At 39.4% G+C, this 16,945-nt stretch overlaps 1 pseudogene; it reads right to left on the bottom strand.

The window, feature by feature from the left end:
* LOC149145912 (CDPK-related kinase 3-like) overlaps nt 1-16,945 on the bottom strand; it is a 193,332-nt pseudogene that overhangs the window by 16,999 nt on the left and 159,388 nt on the right.

Below are 16,945 nucleotides of genomic sequence, written 5' to 3'. Positions count from 1 at the left end.
ATAACTCTACCAGATTCCCCGACAGGAGACTCTTCCGCAGAAATTCCTGCCGATATTCATGTCGTAGAATCATCTACGGCCAAATCAAAATCCGGCGGTAAAAAGAAGGGGAAGAAGAAAAATAAGCAAAATTCAAAAGAGAAATCAGATAAAACGGAATCTACTGATGAGAAACGTAAACCTCATTATCCTTGTCTCATTTGTGACGAAGAGAATTTTACAAGAGACTGCACTCATCATGTTGAGGTTGCGAAAATTGTCAAAGGTTCTCAAATGCCTGCTGTCTTGAAGGATCCTTTTTCTATTAAGACAGTAAGATGATTGGTTCTTCCTCAAATACCTCGGAAGAACCCATAATGATGATGTCCCATGTTAGGATTGTGACACGATCACAAGATTATGGAAGTAAAAGTCTTGTTGATGGTAAGGAAGCATAATCTTCTAATTCGAACCCATCAACTTCAACTCCTGGTTCTGATCCGCTACAAATCGAGAAACCTAACCCAGACTTAGTAATCAAACCGCCTGCTAAGGGTATACTTTGAAAGTCATCTTTCAATCCACATGCGAGAGCTGCTCATAACTATAACATTGTGGAAGATTTAGCTATTTCACCTTCAACAATGTCAGCTTTTGAGGTGCTGCAATCATGTCCAGCATAGCGTAAATTTCTATTGTCGGCTATAGGAGCTATTGATATTCAGGACTCAAACTTTATAATCTTCGATTTAGAAAATAGTACACCTCACTTACCTCATTAAATGGATTTCCAGATTCCAGTGTTAGTCAAAAACAGACCTTGCTTTAGGACTGTGATTGATGAGGGAGCTTCAACGTGTATTATGTCGATCCAGTGTTGGAGATTGCTTGGTTCTCCTACGCTCAATCAATACTCGATGATTCTAAAGGCTTTTGATGGACATGGGTTCCATCCTTTTGGCATTCTACAGGATTTACCCATAGGGGTTGAAGGCAAAACTGTTAATCTAGATGTGGAAGTGGTTGATGCCTCTCTAGATTACAACCTTCTCTTGGGTCGTAGTTGGTCTTACGCTATGACTGTTGTTGTTTCATCGGTCTTTCGGCTTATAAAGTTTCCTCATAATGGAAAGATCGTAACTATAGACCAACTAACCTACTTTTCATCTGACCCAACCTCTTCTGAAGGTATCCAACATGTCGGAAAAACAACTATCCCTTATAAGGATGTTGGGGTAAGATTGGTTAAAGATTCTGGTTTACTAGGAACTTTTTCCTTTCCTCCTCCTAACGTATCGCCTTCTACTGCAACCATTCATATGATTTCATCAGACACTATTGTTTATGATGATCCCTGGATCATATCTTCCGACTTTGAGGTGGATTCATTTGGTGATGCTATGCCTTTGAGTCCCTATGAAATTGTGTATCAAGTTGTACAGTCGTTTTCCGACCCTTATTCAACCGAAATTGATCTAATGAATGTGGTCTATGGAGAATCACTTTCAACATCAAACTCAAATTCAATAACTTTTTCCGAACTTGTTCATACTGATGAGCAAATTCGTGAAATTTTGTCTGTTGATGATTTACCATGAGAAGATCTTCATCATAGATCTTCGTTTTTACCTGAGAATGATCATTTTGAAAATGATTTTTCATCTAATTTTACTACTGATTTTGTCAAAGAACCTCAAAATCCATTGCAAAATCCTGGTTTTGAATTAAATTTGGGAAATATTTCTCGAACGGTTCCTATTGACATTTCAGTTAAACCTAGAATTGTTGAAAACATTCATATAGGTGCCTCCTGTACGGAAAATGAACTTCAAACATATAAGGCCCTATTTCAAGAATTTCACGACGTGTTTGCCTGGTCATATGAAGAAATTCCAAGAATTGATCCAGCAATTGTTGTTCATGAAATCAAAACTTACCCAGATGCTAAACCCGTCTGGCAACGTTTGCGTCAGATCCACCCGCGAAAAGCTACTGCTATTAAAGCAGAAGTTGAAAAATTACTTAAAGCAGGTTTCATTTATCCAATTCCCTTAACGGATTGGGTATCGAATATTGTTCCTGTTAACAAAAAGCAAGGAACGATAAGAATATGTATCGATTATAGGGACATTAATCGAGCTTGTTCCAAATACAATTACCCAACTCCTTATATCGATCAAATCATTGATGATTATGCCGGTAGTGAAATATTCTCCTTTATGGATGGTTTTTCCTGTTACAATCAAATCAACATTCTACCTGTTTATCAACCAAAAACGGCTTTTATTTGTCCATGGGGGACATTTGCTTATTGCAAATTACCTTTTGTGTTGAAAAATGTTGGAGCAACTTTTCAAAGAGCTATGTCTTACGCGTTTCATGACATCAAGCACATTGTGCAACCTTATCTCGATGATTTACCCGCCCATTAATTACGTAGAGCCGATCATCTCATTCATTTACGAGCAATCTTTATGAGTCGTAGGCATTATCGAATTAGGTTGAATCCACACAAATGTGTTTTCTATATAGAAACAGGTCGTTTACTGGGATTTTTTGTTTCGAAAGCCGGCATTCGTGTCGATCCCTCGAAGGTTGAAGCTATTGTCAAATTTCCTCCTCCTTCGACTCTTCACCAACTCCAAAGTTTGCAAGGGAAAGCAAACTTTTTACGTCGATTCATTCCTAACTACGCCGAGATAACAAAGGGTTTTACCAGGTTGTTGAAACAGAATACTCCATTCTTTTGGGATGAGATAGCTGACAAATATTTTGATGCACTTAAACACGCATTGACCCATGCACCGTTATTGCATCCTCCCAACTACAACCAGGATTACTTCTTATATCTCGCCGCCTCTCATTCCACCATCGGAATGGTGTTAGTTCAGGAAGATGAACTCGGTAGTGAACATGTGATTTATTACCTTAGTCGAACTTTGAATCCGACTGAGCTAAAATATTCGCATGTGGAGAAATTGGCCTTGGCAGCTGTTCAAGCTGTCCAAAGATTTCATCATTACATCTTACTACGCAAAACTACTGTAATTTATGACTGTAACCCTATGATCTATATTTTGACCAAACAATTGCTAGGGGGCAAGTATTCCAAATGGATTGTTATCCTGCAGGAATTTGACTTGGAATTTGAAAAATCTAAGTCAAAGAAATCTTTAGTTTTTGCGGAGTTGATGTGTGACTTCCCACGTGCTGATACTGAAACTGTGGTAGAAGAGCCCATTGCAGACAAATCCTTGTTTCTTATCAGCACTCTTGATCCATGGTATGGAGATATCATAGTTTATCTCCAAACCCAATCTTTTTAGCCTGAAATTTCACGATCTCATCGATGGAAAATACGTTTCCAATCCCAACAATACAAGATTATTGGAGATACGCTCTATCGTCATGGGGCGGACTTTGTTTTCCGGCGTTGTTTAACTCATGAGGAAGCTGAAAAGGTTTTAAATGACTGTCACTCTGGAGCGTGTGGTGGTCATATGTCTGGGTATGCCACAGCCCAATAGATATTGCACGCTGGCTATTTCTGACCGTCTTTGTTTAAAGATTGTATTGACGCAGTCTGAAAATGCCACAATTGTCAAATTTTTGATCGAAAGATGCATATTCCACCTGCTCCTCTCCACCCTATAATTGCCGTCAGTCCTTTTGCAAAGTGGGGTATCGAATTTATTACATGTAACCCTCACTCGGCTGGGGGGCATGCGTATATCATCCTTGCGATAGATTATTTTACCAAGTGGGCTGAGGCGATGCCTACATTTTCGGCAGACGGCAAAACTGCTGCGATTTTCGTTTTCAATCATATAATTACTAGATTCGGTGTTCCACAAGCGATTATCACTGATCATGGGCATCATTTTCGAAACATCATGATGACTGAACTAACAGATTAGCTTGGCCTGCGTCACAATAGTTCTACTCCATATTACCCACAGGCTAATGGTCTGGTTGAAGCCATCAACAAAGTTCTAGTCATTATGATCCGACGAATCATTGGGATTCATAGGTTGAATTGGCATAACATGTTATTTTCAGCACTTTGGGCATATCAAGCCTCAGTAAAAACATCAACTGGTTTCACTCCTTTCCAACTGGTTTACAGTTTGGAAGCTATGTTACCCATTGAATGCGAAATCCTGTCATTGAAAATAGCCATAGAGTTACTCCCATCCACTTCCAAAGAGGAGAAACGTTTGTTTTACTTGGCTTACCTAGATGAGAATCGACATGATGCTGCACTAGCAATCGAAACTCATGCCAAACATATTAAAGCTCAGTACGATCGAAATGTTACACCTCGTAATTTTTCGGAAGGAGACCTAGTCTTACTATACGATCAAGAAAATGATAAGCTAGGCATTGGAAAACTCGTACCTATGTGGCATGGTCCTTATGTTGTTAAGCGAAATTTGGCTAAAGGGGCCTATGAATTGGTAGATTTTGACATTGTCTCTTTAGGTATGCCCAGAAATGGTCTTTATCTAAAGAGATATTATGCTTAAATCTAGGTGTGGTGATTTTAGTTAGATTAGTTTTCTTTCTAGCTGGTGTGTTTTAGATTAGAAAAGTGTGCTTCGTTTAGAGAGTGTTTTTGTCATTATTCCTGCTTATCTTGATTTTACTCTTGATATTGCAGATGTCGACGTCTCTTCAAACATACATTGGTTTCGTTGATGGTGCTTGTCGTAATACACAGAACATTTCTTCCGCAGCTTGGGTTATCTATTCACCCTCTGATGAGTTGGTATCTATGCATGGGGTAAGCCTCGGTTAAACAACGAACAACATTGCAAAGTATAGTGCAGTGATTGAGTTATTATCTGAATCCATCTCATTTAAGATTATTTTTTAGAGTTTGTCTCTAGGAACGTGAATTTGATTATATTGAATATCAGCATATTCCAAGATATTTAAATACATTAGCAGATGCAATTGCTTCTCGAATGTTAAGTAGACATTTGCAATAATCAAACAGTAAATTTAAAAAAATTCCATAATATGTTTTACAAGATATCCAGTAATAGTGATATAGCATATCATAGAAGTGTGTCAAATATACATAGTCTTCGATCATAGGTTGAAAAACACCTTATGATTGGCAAAAATGATAGTACAAAAAGCAAAAATGTCATATGAGTCTACATAAGGCGATCATCCTATCACTGGTGATGATCACGATAAGAAACCACTGCTCAGGCCACCCTACAAAGGAACCTCCTGAAAGGTCCTAGGACCCCAATCACATAGCGCTGTAACCTAAGAGGAATGTCATCTATGCTAGTCTCTGGAATGTTTGTTGTCAAACGCTCTAGATGGTTTTCCAATTCGACCAGGGTCTCTGTAGATTCGTCTCGTGGGGTTGTTACTGCTGTAGCTGGGTGTTTCCTCTCATAGGGTCGGAGAGTGGCTGGTCGCCATGGACCCACATCTGCATTTGAAACTTTTTACTATCAGTTTTGGGACGATTTAAAAATATATATATATATATATATATATATATATATATATATATATATATATATATATATATATTAGAAAATGTTGAAAATGATTTTACATGAGTCATCCCATTGCTCTCCTGGTGGAAGAGCCATGTCTGGGTCACCACGATAATCCATCCCAGCATAAGGAAAATCCTGAATCGCAAAAACTTGGTTCTCTAACCAATGAAAATACTCAGGAGGAAATCGAACAACCTCTGAACCCTCCTCAGGATGACGAGCCATAACTGCAACCCAACACATCAGCTTGGGCTCTTGGGGAAGTCCAGCTCCAACGGAAAGATGCTATGGGACCAACATCGAGACCCTCTCTAGACCAAAGCTCACAACTAAGAAACCATATCCAAAGTTTTTTAGTTGTCCGTTCTTTGCTCTAGTCAGTTGGCCTTTTACATTAGCCAACACAACTTCGCACCAGTTGAAGACGGTGCCTCGATAATAGTCTACTGCCATCCGCATTTGGGATCCAGTGGCCATATGTAGTGCTGCGCTTCCGCAGAGTCTAGTGACAGTAAATGCAATCACTTTGAGTTCAGGACAGGAGATGGTTGTGATATCAATCCCTTTGTCCTTGGTTTGGTTGTTACAAAACTCTAGCCGGAGACTATCGATAGACTGGCCACCTGGCCTAGTCCTGAATAGAGTCAATTGTTCACCTCCCTTAGGAAAACCAGTCAAAAGTAAATGTCCTCTGGCTCCATTTTGAGCTGGTTGCCACCAATAATGAAACACTGGTCCTGTATCTTCCATCTGTCCACCAGCCACTACAAAATGTCTACATGGGCCCTCATGCCAGGTATGGCCCAGAATTTAATTAACTCGCATGCCTTCAATGCATCTATTGAAGTTTGATGATTAATTGCGACAAGGTCCACATCTTCCTGTTCCCGTTACCGCCAACTAAGCATGGTGTATATCCTACATTGAAAGAAAAGGCAGATTAGAACATTTTAATTCAAAGTTTTTGAGGGGAAATTGAAGAATTTGAAATTGTATAACCTATGTCGCGGGGACCGCACTCTCCAGTTAGAGATAGTGCATAGGTCCGCACTCTGCCCAAACAGCAGGTGCGGGCCCCTGGATTTTTCCTCTATAGGAAAAAGTCAGGGTCCGCAAGTTTCGCATGTTGCGCCTGCGGACCCCCGCGAGCAGTGTTTTAAACTAAATTTTTCTTAAAATTCAAAATAGAAACCTAAAAACGAAATTCAAACAGTTGAAATACAAGATTAAAGTGATGTGGATTACTTGGAGGTAACAATTTTCGATTCCAACGGACGAATTTTCCGCAATCTTCACGGGAAGTTTCTTACCCAAAAGCTCTCTTTCTCACTCTGAAGTCAAATGGTAAAAATGAATTTACAAAAGCCCTTTTTGTAAGCTTTTTTGAATAAATGAATTTTTAATTTGTTTATTTTTCACTTTAAAAAGGTAACTTGTGATGCATTTTTATTTATTTTTAAACAGGTATGAGTAATGTTTGAGTTTTTGTGCAGAATACTGGATTTTTCAGGGAAAATTGATCATTTTCAACAAAAACATTAGAGTCATCTTTAAACTCTTTTCTGACTCCTAAAATATGAAAAGATTGCCAAGTTTTTCTTTTTAAGCTCGTTAAAACGGAATTAAAAAGACGGTCCACTTACAGCTCTTTTCTGACCATATAAACATGAAAAGATTGCCGGATTTTTGTCGTTTCAAATTCGATATTGGTTATAAAACGACGTGTCGTTGATCGTTTTTTTACTTTTTCGGATCAGAGACACTAATTATGAAAAGTACTCCTTGATCGTAATGGTCAAGGAGTTCTCTCAAGTATTATTTTATACTTTTTCGGGCTTGGGAGACACAAATTTACGAAAAAGGACAACCATGGAGTTTTCTTAAGTTTTTCTTCTGACTCCCTAAAATTGAAAAACGCCGAGTTTCTCCTATACTGGACTCGTTAAAATTTAACAGTAAAGGACCTGTTCAATTACAAACAGGAACGGACCACTCCTTCTTAGGGTTCGAATTTAAACTAAGTTTAACTCATCTAAAGGATGAGCTTATAACCAAGCAAATGTTATCCTCCTCAAGCTTGTTAAAAAATAAAGAGGTACTTGCCAGAAATGGTGGGGGAAAAGAGAGAAAATGAACCTGTTTGTTATACTTTGTGTCTCAAAAAAACATTTAACCACTCTTGAACACGACACTTTTTGTTCACCTGGGTTGGGAAATCCTTTGCCTAATAGTTAATCAAACCATATTGAAAGTCTTCAGCCGATTTCTGGGTATTAGCTTTGGGTCAATTTTCACCAAACCATTTGCAGTGTCGTTATGTGTTCAATAGGTTAGTGCAAATACACTATTCATCTGCAAAATATCTGTCATCCATCTTGACCATCCCTGAGTTAGTCCTTGCAAACATATTTCTTCAAACTTGATCTATGATTTCGTGTTGTGGGCTTGCCTACGACGAATCACTTTCTATTGACTTCAGTTCATTATCTGGAAAGATGATCTAGAAATCGTCGGTACCTTGGAATCTGCATGCCTCAATGGCAGGTTTCTCGCCTTCTATGACAGGTTGCATCATTGACCTTCGATCAAAGGATTTCGTGACATGTTCAACATCAACACATCTATTCACATTTCATGGATTGTACTGAGTACTTTGAGAGCCATTGACATTACTAGTGATTTCTCTCACACTTTTTAACAGTTTACATCATTGACTAGTAATCAAGTGGTTTCTACCATGTTCGACTTCAACACATTCATTCAAAGGGAAAGAATCGTACTATTTCGAGAAGTAGAAATCAAGACCCTGGATCTAGTTTCTACCATCTAGGTTGCGAGGAATTTTGTTATTCATTATACAGTGGACTATTCATAAATAGATGGTTGCGCCCATACTATGTCTACATATGTCTATACTTGTGATGTATTACAAGATCATTCCTATATCAGAGCAGTTTAGTTAGTTTTCTAGTCATTTTTGATCTGAGTATGGGAATGCCTACCTCAGCAATGATATGATCACATATATATATTTTGTATTGAATGTTTTTACAGGTTCCAACCAGGCTCTCCATAAGATGATCCTCGAAATGATAAATTACTTCACTCTTCTTAGATGACAAATACTATCTATTACAGACTTCGCACTTTAGGGGGCAATCTATTGCACAAAATATTGTCACCATGACATTCTGCAATCAGTGTGAGTCTATCACCACTCATACTTTCCTCCTATGCAAGTCTTAAACCTCAGCTCTTCATGTCAAGCCTTGAAAAATGAGAGAAAGTCCTTGAAAATCTCTAAAACTCTGGTTCCGCACTTTCTCTTAGCATTACCTGCGGTCCCGCACCCCCTGGTCATGTTCCCTGCGGACCTGCCCGCTCTGTTTCTATGTAATGGGTGCGGACCCCTGTAAAAGTCAAAAAGGCGCAAGTACATTCTTAAAAACTCACTTTGGGTTATTTCTGGAAGCTTCTAGAGGGAATCTTGAGGTGGCAAGTTCGCTCCTTGGTGGTTCATGCATCCCATAACTAAAGGAGCTAACCCCTTGATGTGAGGAGCTTATCCCTTTGAAGGAGGACTCTATCCCTTCATAGGTGGACCTGGTAACTTCCTTCCTCTGCACTATAAAATGAGGCATTGGGCTGGTTACTAGGGAGGTTGAAAGCTGAATATTTTTTAGGGTAAATGTTGTTGGAATTTAGACTTCCTAATTGAGCTTGAGAGGAGAGATTACATACCTTTTGATCTCATTGGGAAGAGTGTGAAGCTTGTCAAAGTAGAGGAGATTCTTGCTTGGACCCTGGGAGGAGCTTGTACAACATCAAGGCACCAAGGTTGTAAAGTTCTTCTTTGTTTAAAGTTAATACAATCAAGTTTATTTTTCTCAATAAGCTGTCTCTTATGGTTTATTTCATGGATTCCTTGATCACCATGATGAATATGATTTATTATATTGGCTATGCAGGTGTTATTTGATGTGTGCTTGTTTGTGTTTGTAAGTTCTCAAAAGGAAACTCATTTGGACGGTCGAAGCGTGGCTGCCACAAACTAGCATTGGACTTAAGGTAGGGTCTAAAACACCTCTTGGTTTTTATTTATAAATCGTAATATTTAGAGAAAGGTAGAATTTGCTTGTCACTAGATATCTATAGATACTAGGGAGATTGATCTTGTCTGCCAGAACGATTTATCCGGCCGACACCTCCCAAACTTTGTCCTCGCAAGGCCAACCTCTATAGGGCCAACCTTTATAGCAGCAAAGCCAGCGTTTATAGCAACAAGGACAGCCTTAGCAGCAGAAAGCCTTATATGCATATCAACAAGGTTAGCCTTTGCAAGGTTAAGGTCAACCCCTGCATTATCACGTTCAAAATCCTTACGTCCAGGGTCAGCAGGTTCAACAGTCTTATAACCCGTATGCCTGGTACAATGCTCATTAGCAGCTTATGGGAGGGAAGTATCAAACCTACCTAGGACAGAATCCTGCTTATGGGCAAGGTAACCCTCAGTGGGGACAAAATTAGATTCCATATGGACAAAATCCACCACTATGGGGGAAAAATCCTTACCATCAAGGATGGATTCCACAGTTTGGGTCTCCACAAAGGCCCTATATGGAATTTAACATGCAATTGCCTTTCTTGGCTACATTGGAGTTGCCCGATGTTTCCAAGCTCACGAATGATCCCATTCTTAACTCGCCATACTGGCCTCCAGTTCCATCGAAGATTTCGAGTGATTGCCCCAAATTTGAGGGAAAAGCGAAGGAGAATCCACAAGCTCATGTGATGACATATCACCTTTGGGACATTCCAAGATTACAGGCCCATTTCATTATGTAACCTTATTTACAAGTTGATCTCCAAAATCATTGCACTCAGGATCAAAGGCATTATGTCTACTTACATCTCACTGGAACAATATGGGTTCCTACAAGATTGATTAATACATGATGTCGCCGCTACAACACAGGAAGGGCTAGACTCCATCCACACCAAAAAGTTGAATGCTGCAGCGATGAAAGTTGATCTATAGAGGGCATATGACTGTCTCGACTGGGGTTTCTTGAGAATTTTCCTTCATAAGATAGGTTTACAGGTGTGCAAAATAGAATGGATTATGGCATGTGTGACCAAGGTTAGATATGATGTCATCATCAATGTTTTTTCCACCAAATTTTTTGGGGCTAAAAGGGATTTGAGGCAGGGATGCTCGCTCTCACCTCTGCCATTCATACTGTCCATGGATGGACTCAGTCATAAGATTAAAAATACTTGTTTATGGGGAGAATTCACTACGCTCAATATGGGCAGGGGCATCAAAATTTCCCACAATTTTTTTGTTGATGACATACTCATTTTTGGCATGTTATCGAGGATGGCTTGGGCTACTTTGCATAATATCTTCCATAGGTTTAGCAATGCAACAGGTCTTATCATGAACAAACATAAATATATGATACTTTATGGGGAAGGCAATATGGAGGATGTTGATCACATCAAGAACATTTTCAGGGTGATGGCAAAGCCAATTGGAGATGGGTTAAAATATTTGGGGTTCATCCTCAAACCAAACTACTACAGGGTCAAAGACTGGCAATGGCTGGTTGATAGGTTTCACCACAAGATTTATGGATGGGAGCATCGATGTCTGACGCTGGGGGCCAAGGTCACCCTCACCTAGTCGGTGTTACAACAACTCGTTGTTTACTGTGCACACTTATTTTTCTTACCTGCCTCTATCATCTAAAAAACAACAAAATTATGGCCAAATTCATCTAGTCTGGATCCAGACAGGAACAAAATTTCCACCTTGTATCACTAGACAAGATCACCATCCCATAGAGCAAAGGTGGATGGGGACTAATGAACATCAAAATCTTTGGTCGGGCACTGCTAAACAAATCATTATGGAGAGGACTATTTGGCAAATGCTTATGGGGTGAGATTATTAGATCCAAATACCTACAAGGGAAGAATCCCATATTGTGGATGAAAGAGGGGATGATCGAAAGATTGAAGGGATCCACCATTTGGAACAATTTGAATAAGGTCAGGCATTGGTTCCTTTGTAGGACATGCTCAATATTTGGCTTAGGAAGTGAAATTATCATATGTAGAGATCATATTTTTGGCACCAACTTAGATGGGTTGTTCAATGATAGACTATGTAGACGTTTACACAACAATGGACATTTTTTTCTAAATCAGACCATTTGCTCCTCGTCGGGTTCCCTCTTGGTATGGAATGAGGTCGTCGAGATGGGACTACAAGGGGACAAGGCCATAAGATGGGATCGAATTCGGATGGTGCTTCGACAATCTAACTTATGCAGGATGGAACAGGGAGATCAAATGGGATGGGAAGGGGCCATGAAACGTGGATCTGTCTTGGTATTAGATACATACCGCTTTTTGTGCTCTCATATTCTGAACCAATTTGAGGTATGTTCGTTCTCTGGTTTTTGGAAGACTAAGATACCTATAAAGATTATATTATTTTGTTGGATGACATGGAAGAATAAAAACCTCACTTGGGATAACTTGAGGAAAGGAGGCATGACGGGCCTTGGTATATTTTCTCTATGTAGACGGGAAGAGGAAAGCAACATCCACAATTTTCTATTATGCTCGGTAGCGGTTCATATTTGGCTAGAAATCTCAGGTAAGCTCTCTGTCCCAATTCAAAATCATGCATCGATAGAATCTTGTCTGAACTGGTGGTGCACAAAAACAATTCCATGGAGAGTTGTCCCACTGTTATGTTTTTGGGAAAAATGGAAATCTCATAATAAGAACATATTTGATGGAATCTCACTTAATATTCATCATACTATCCGCAACATCCTGGACTGGATGTGGCCTTTGTTGTCGCAACAATCTGGGTCTCTGCTGTCACAACAACCTAGGCCTGATCGAGCCCCCAGATACACTTCGGTACCAATTATTTCATATTCGGTTGGTTACTTTGATGGGGCGGAACAACATGGTATCTCCTGTTGTGGTTTCTGGATCTATGTAGATGAATATCAACAATACAAGATACATTGTGGGGGGGGGGAGGCAACGTAACCAACATGAAAGCGGAGACAATGACCATCTGGGGATTATTATGGTTTGCAAATTTCTTGAACATGCCTACTATTGACATATATGGGGACTCACAAGCCATTATTAACCATGTTTTGGGAAAATCATTCATACAACAATCAAACCTACATGGATGGCTCGTGAACATTGGGCATCTCATGAACACCTTTAAGGATATTTCTATACAACACATCGCCGCATTCACAACTCCACCTCAGATGCTTTGTCCAAGCATGGCCTCATGGCTCCACAAGATGGTTTTCAAATATTGTTGTAGATTGACCACATCACACATGACGCGGGCTTTCTCCAATTTCTATGATGGGAAGTCTCATCAAATTTGTGTCTTTCTCGGCACAGTCAAAGTTCTCTATGCTGCACTATTTTGATTCTCCTACTACATATTTTCTGAACTTGAATCATATGTATTTGGGTCTCTAATTTTGTGTTTTGTCCTCTAACTATGATTCTTAAATTGTTATTATATGTGGATACACATGTCTGATTATTGGGATGCCATTTCACACCAGAGTGGATCATTTTAACATTCTAGTTGTCTATGACACTGGGCTTATTTTCTGGATGATTATATGTCTCAAATATTTTGAAAGATATACTAGTTTAATTTTACATTAATACGATGCAGAATACACTACTCGCTCATAAGGCTCTACAACTTGAACTAGGGTTAGGGTTTTGACGTTGAGCACCATGGTGGGAAGCGCAGGGAGGAGTGATGCTCCCTCCTACAGTCAAGTAGTTACGGATAGAAGCAAGGACATGGGAAAGCAGTGTTTCAAGAAACCTCTGGGGAAGGCAACATGGAAGAGTAACACGGAAACATTGGGAGGAAACAGACCTCATGAACAAGAAGGGGAGCAACAGGAAGCTAGACATTTGTTATCTGTTTCCAGGTTTTGTTATCTGGAATGTTTGGAAAGAGCACAATAGTCGGATCTTCAAGAAAAAAGCAAGCAAGCCCCAACACATAATTGACCAAATTTTAAGGTAGCTCAAAGACACCGTCAGTAGCTTGTTGAGGTCACTTCCTAAGGACCCTCCTTTGCCCTAAGATGCAAGAATTCTACTTCATTTGGGTCTCCAGTCTATAAGCCCACAGGGCATAATCAAGGGTGTGAGCCAAACAAATGCAGATATAAATATTTGGAAGCCTCCTCCACATGGTTTCTTAAAGGTCAATATAGACGGAGCTTCTAAGGGAAACCCAGGGTTAGCTGGTTTTGAGGGTGCTATAAGAGATGAATAGGGTCAAATAAAGAAGATCTTTCATGGCCACTTGGGGAAGGCCACTAATAACATGGCAGAACTCATGGCCCTAGAGCAATGCTTGGAAATCTTGGTGGATTCAAATTCACATAATGTTATCATTGAAGTAGATTCGGAATTGATTATTAGAGCGACCAAGAAAATATGTAATGGCACATCACCGGACAAAGTGTCGAAACACTGGAGGCTATCGCAGGTCTTTCACCATATCTACACCCACCTGCAAACCTTAAAAAATGTAAGCTTTATCCATGTAAAAATAAAAGCTAACATGTTAGTTGATCATTTGGTGAATGAAGGAGTTACTAATAAGGAAAGGGACGCTCAGCGCATTTGGGAGTTGTTACCCCCAGGTGAACTGCTAGAGGACTGTCTCTGTCACGCTGCCAAAGATAGGGAGCAATGGATGGGCAGGATGGATCGAAGAGGATTAGGAGACATGCGGGAGGATAGGGAAGCCTAAACTGTATGCTTGTTGCTTGGCAGAAGAGTGTGCAATTTAATTCGCTTGGCGGAAGAGCGCGCAAATTAATTCGCGCAGGAATGGTTTCTTGAACCACAAGTGGTATTTCAGGTGAGGTTTGGGTGGTAACCGGTTTTTCGAGGTTGGCCTCCGATTCCACTCTTTAAGCGACACGTAGCAGTGATGAGGAGAGAGGAAACTGTTCTTCAGGCGGTTTTCGATAGAGTGAATGGTTCCGAGTTTTAAAGGTTTAAAACCAATAACGCTTCTGATAGGTTATGTGGACCATTTTTTGGTAAACGAAAGGAATTTTGGTTTACCTTGTAACATATGTAATGAACTTGTTCGGTTAATAGAAAGATCCATTCTTACTTGACCAAAAGAAACATTTTACATTAATACCAACATTTTTCATTCTGAAAAATTGTACCTATACATTTTCCAATAAAAAGTGCTTACATAATTCACCACATTTAAATACACATAATTTATTTACCCTAATTCAATACCATAGCCTACCCATTACCCACCCACGCATTATGTACTACCAAAGGATTGAGAATTCTTCCAGAGAAATCATCTTAGATTCTTAATCTCATAAATATCATTCACATTGTATTTTTAGGGGCGTGAATCCATTGGATTCGACTTAACCCACATTGTTTATAGTTGTATGGCAGTTACAATACTCAACTTAATAGATATTATTGGTTTATCTACCTTGAGCAGACCTGTGTGAGGTCAATTGGCCACTTTTATAAAAAAAAAAAAGTTGAAGTTCACCCATTTGAATTTGGGTTGAAGTTTACCAAGTTCACACAAAAATGGAGTATATCTGACTGAAAACACTGGAGGCTATCGCAGGTCTTTCACCATATCTACACCCACCTGCAAACCTTAAAAAATGTAAGATTTGTCCATGTGAAAATAAAAGCTAACATGTTAGCTGATCATTTGGCGAATGAAGGAATTACTAATAAGGAAAGGGACGCTCAGCACGTTTGGGAGTTGTTACCCCCAGGTAAACTGCTAGAGGACTGTCTCTGTCAGGCTGCCAAAGATAGGGAGCAATGGATGGGTAGGATGGATCGAAGAGGATTAGGAGACATGCGGGAGGATAGGGAAGCCTAAACTGTATGCTTGTTGCTTGGCGGAAGAGAGTGCAATTTAATTCGCTTGGCGGAAAAGCGCGCAAATTAATTCGCGCGGGAATGGTTTCTCGAACCATAAGTGGTATTTCGAGCGGGGTTTGGGTGGTAACCGGTTTTTCGAGGTTGGCCTCCGATTCCACTCTTTAAGCGACACGTAGCAGTGAGGAGGAGAGAGGAAACCATTTTTCAGGCGGTTAATCCTCGTGTTACTTGTCCACCCAAAATCAGCGTGGACTGTTGGATCCACGAGAGGTAGATCAACGGTGGAGGTGCGGTCATGTGGACCTGCCATTTTTTATGATCGCGGTTGTATTATTTTTGAAATCCGACCTTATGGGGTGCAGGTCGGGTTTGTGTATTTCCTGTGTAATCCTTATTTTCCGATAGAGTGAATGGTTCCGAGTTTTAAAGGTTTAAAGCAAATAACGCTTCTAATAGGTTATGTGGACCATTTTTTGGTAAACGAAAGGAATTTTGGTTTACCTTGTAACATATGTAGTGAACTTGTTCGGTTAATAGAAAGATCCATTCTTACTTGACCAAAAAAAATATTTTACATTAATACCAACATTTTTCATTCTGAAAAATGTACCCATACATTTTCCAATAAAAAGTGCTTACATAATTCGCCACATTTAGATACACATAATTTATTTACCCTAATCCAATACCATAGCCTACCCATTACCCACCCACGCGTTATGTACTGCCAAAGAATTGAGAATTCTTCCAGAGAAATCATCTTAGATTCTTAATCTCATAAATATCATTCACATTGTCTATAGCCTTTAGCTTTTTAGGGGCGTGAATCCATTGGATTCAACTTAACCCACATTATTTATAGTTGTATGGCAGTTACAATACTCGACTTAATAGATATTATTGGTTTATCTACCTTAAGCAGACCTGTGTGAGGTCAATTGGCCACTTTTATAAAAAAAAAGGTTGAAGTTCACCCCTTTGAATTTGGGTTGAAGTTTACCAACTTGACTAGTTTGTAAACCTATACACAAAAATGGAGTATATCTGACTGAAAACTAGTTGCATTTAAGTTGAAGCTCACCAATTGGCTGCATTTGGGTTGAGGGTTGAAGCTCACCGACTGAAGATTGGCTGAATTTGGGTTGAGGTTCACCAACTTGATTATTCCAATGTATGTGACTGAAAGCGGGTTGAATTGGTTGAATTGAAGTTGAAGCTTGAAGTTCACCCACATAATTTGATTCCGCGATACATAAATAAAGTATGGGTGAAGTTCACCAACCTAATCGCTTTTGAAACAGATACACACAAATAAAGAATATCGGAGTAAAAATTGAATGAATTTGTGTTGAATATATGAGTGGAAATTGGTTGAATGTTGAAATTCGCCAGCTTGATTAACTTGGGGTAATTTGATATTAATATAACCAGCTAATTTAAAACTTAAACCACCTGCTTATTAACAT

This window comes from Pinus tabuliformis, chromosome X (assembly GCF_031772625.1).
Source record: "Pinus tabuliformis cultivar Carrire ecotype Pingquan chromosome X, CPIR1, whole genome shotgun sequence".
NCBI lineage: Eukaryota > Viridiplantae > Streptophyta > Pinopsida > Pinales > Pinaceae > Pinus > Pinus tabuliformis.
This window is presented reverse-complemented; position numbering and strand designations above follow the sequence as displayed.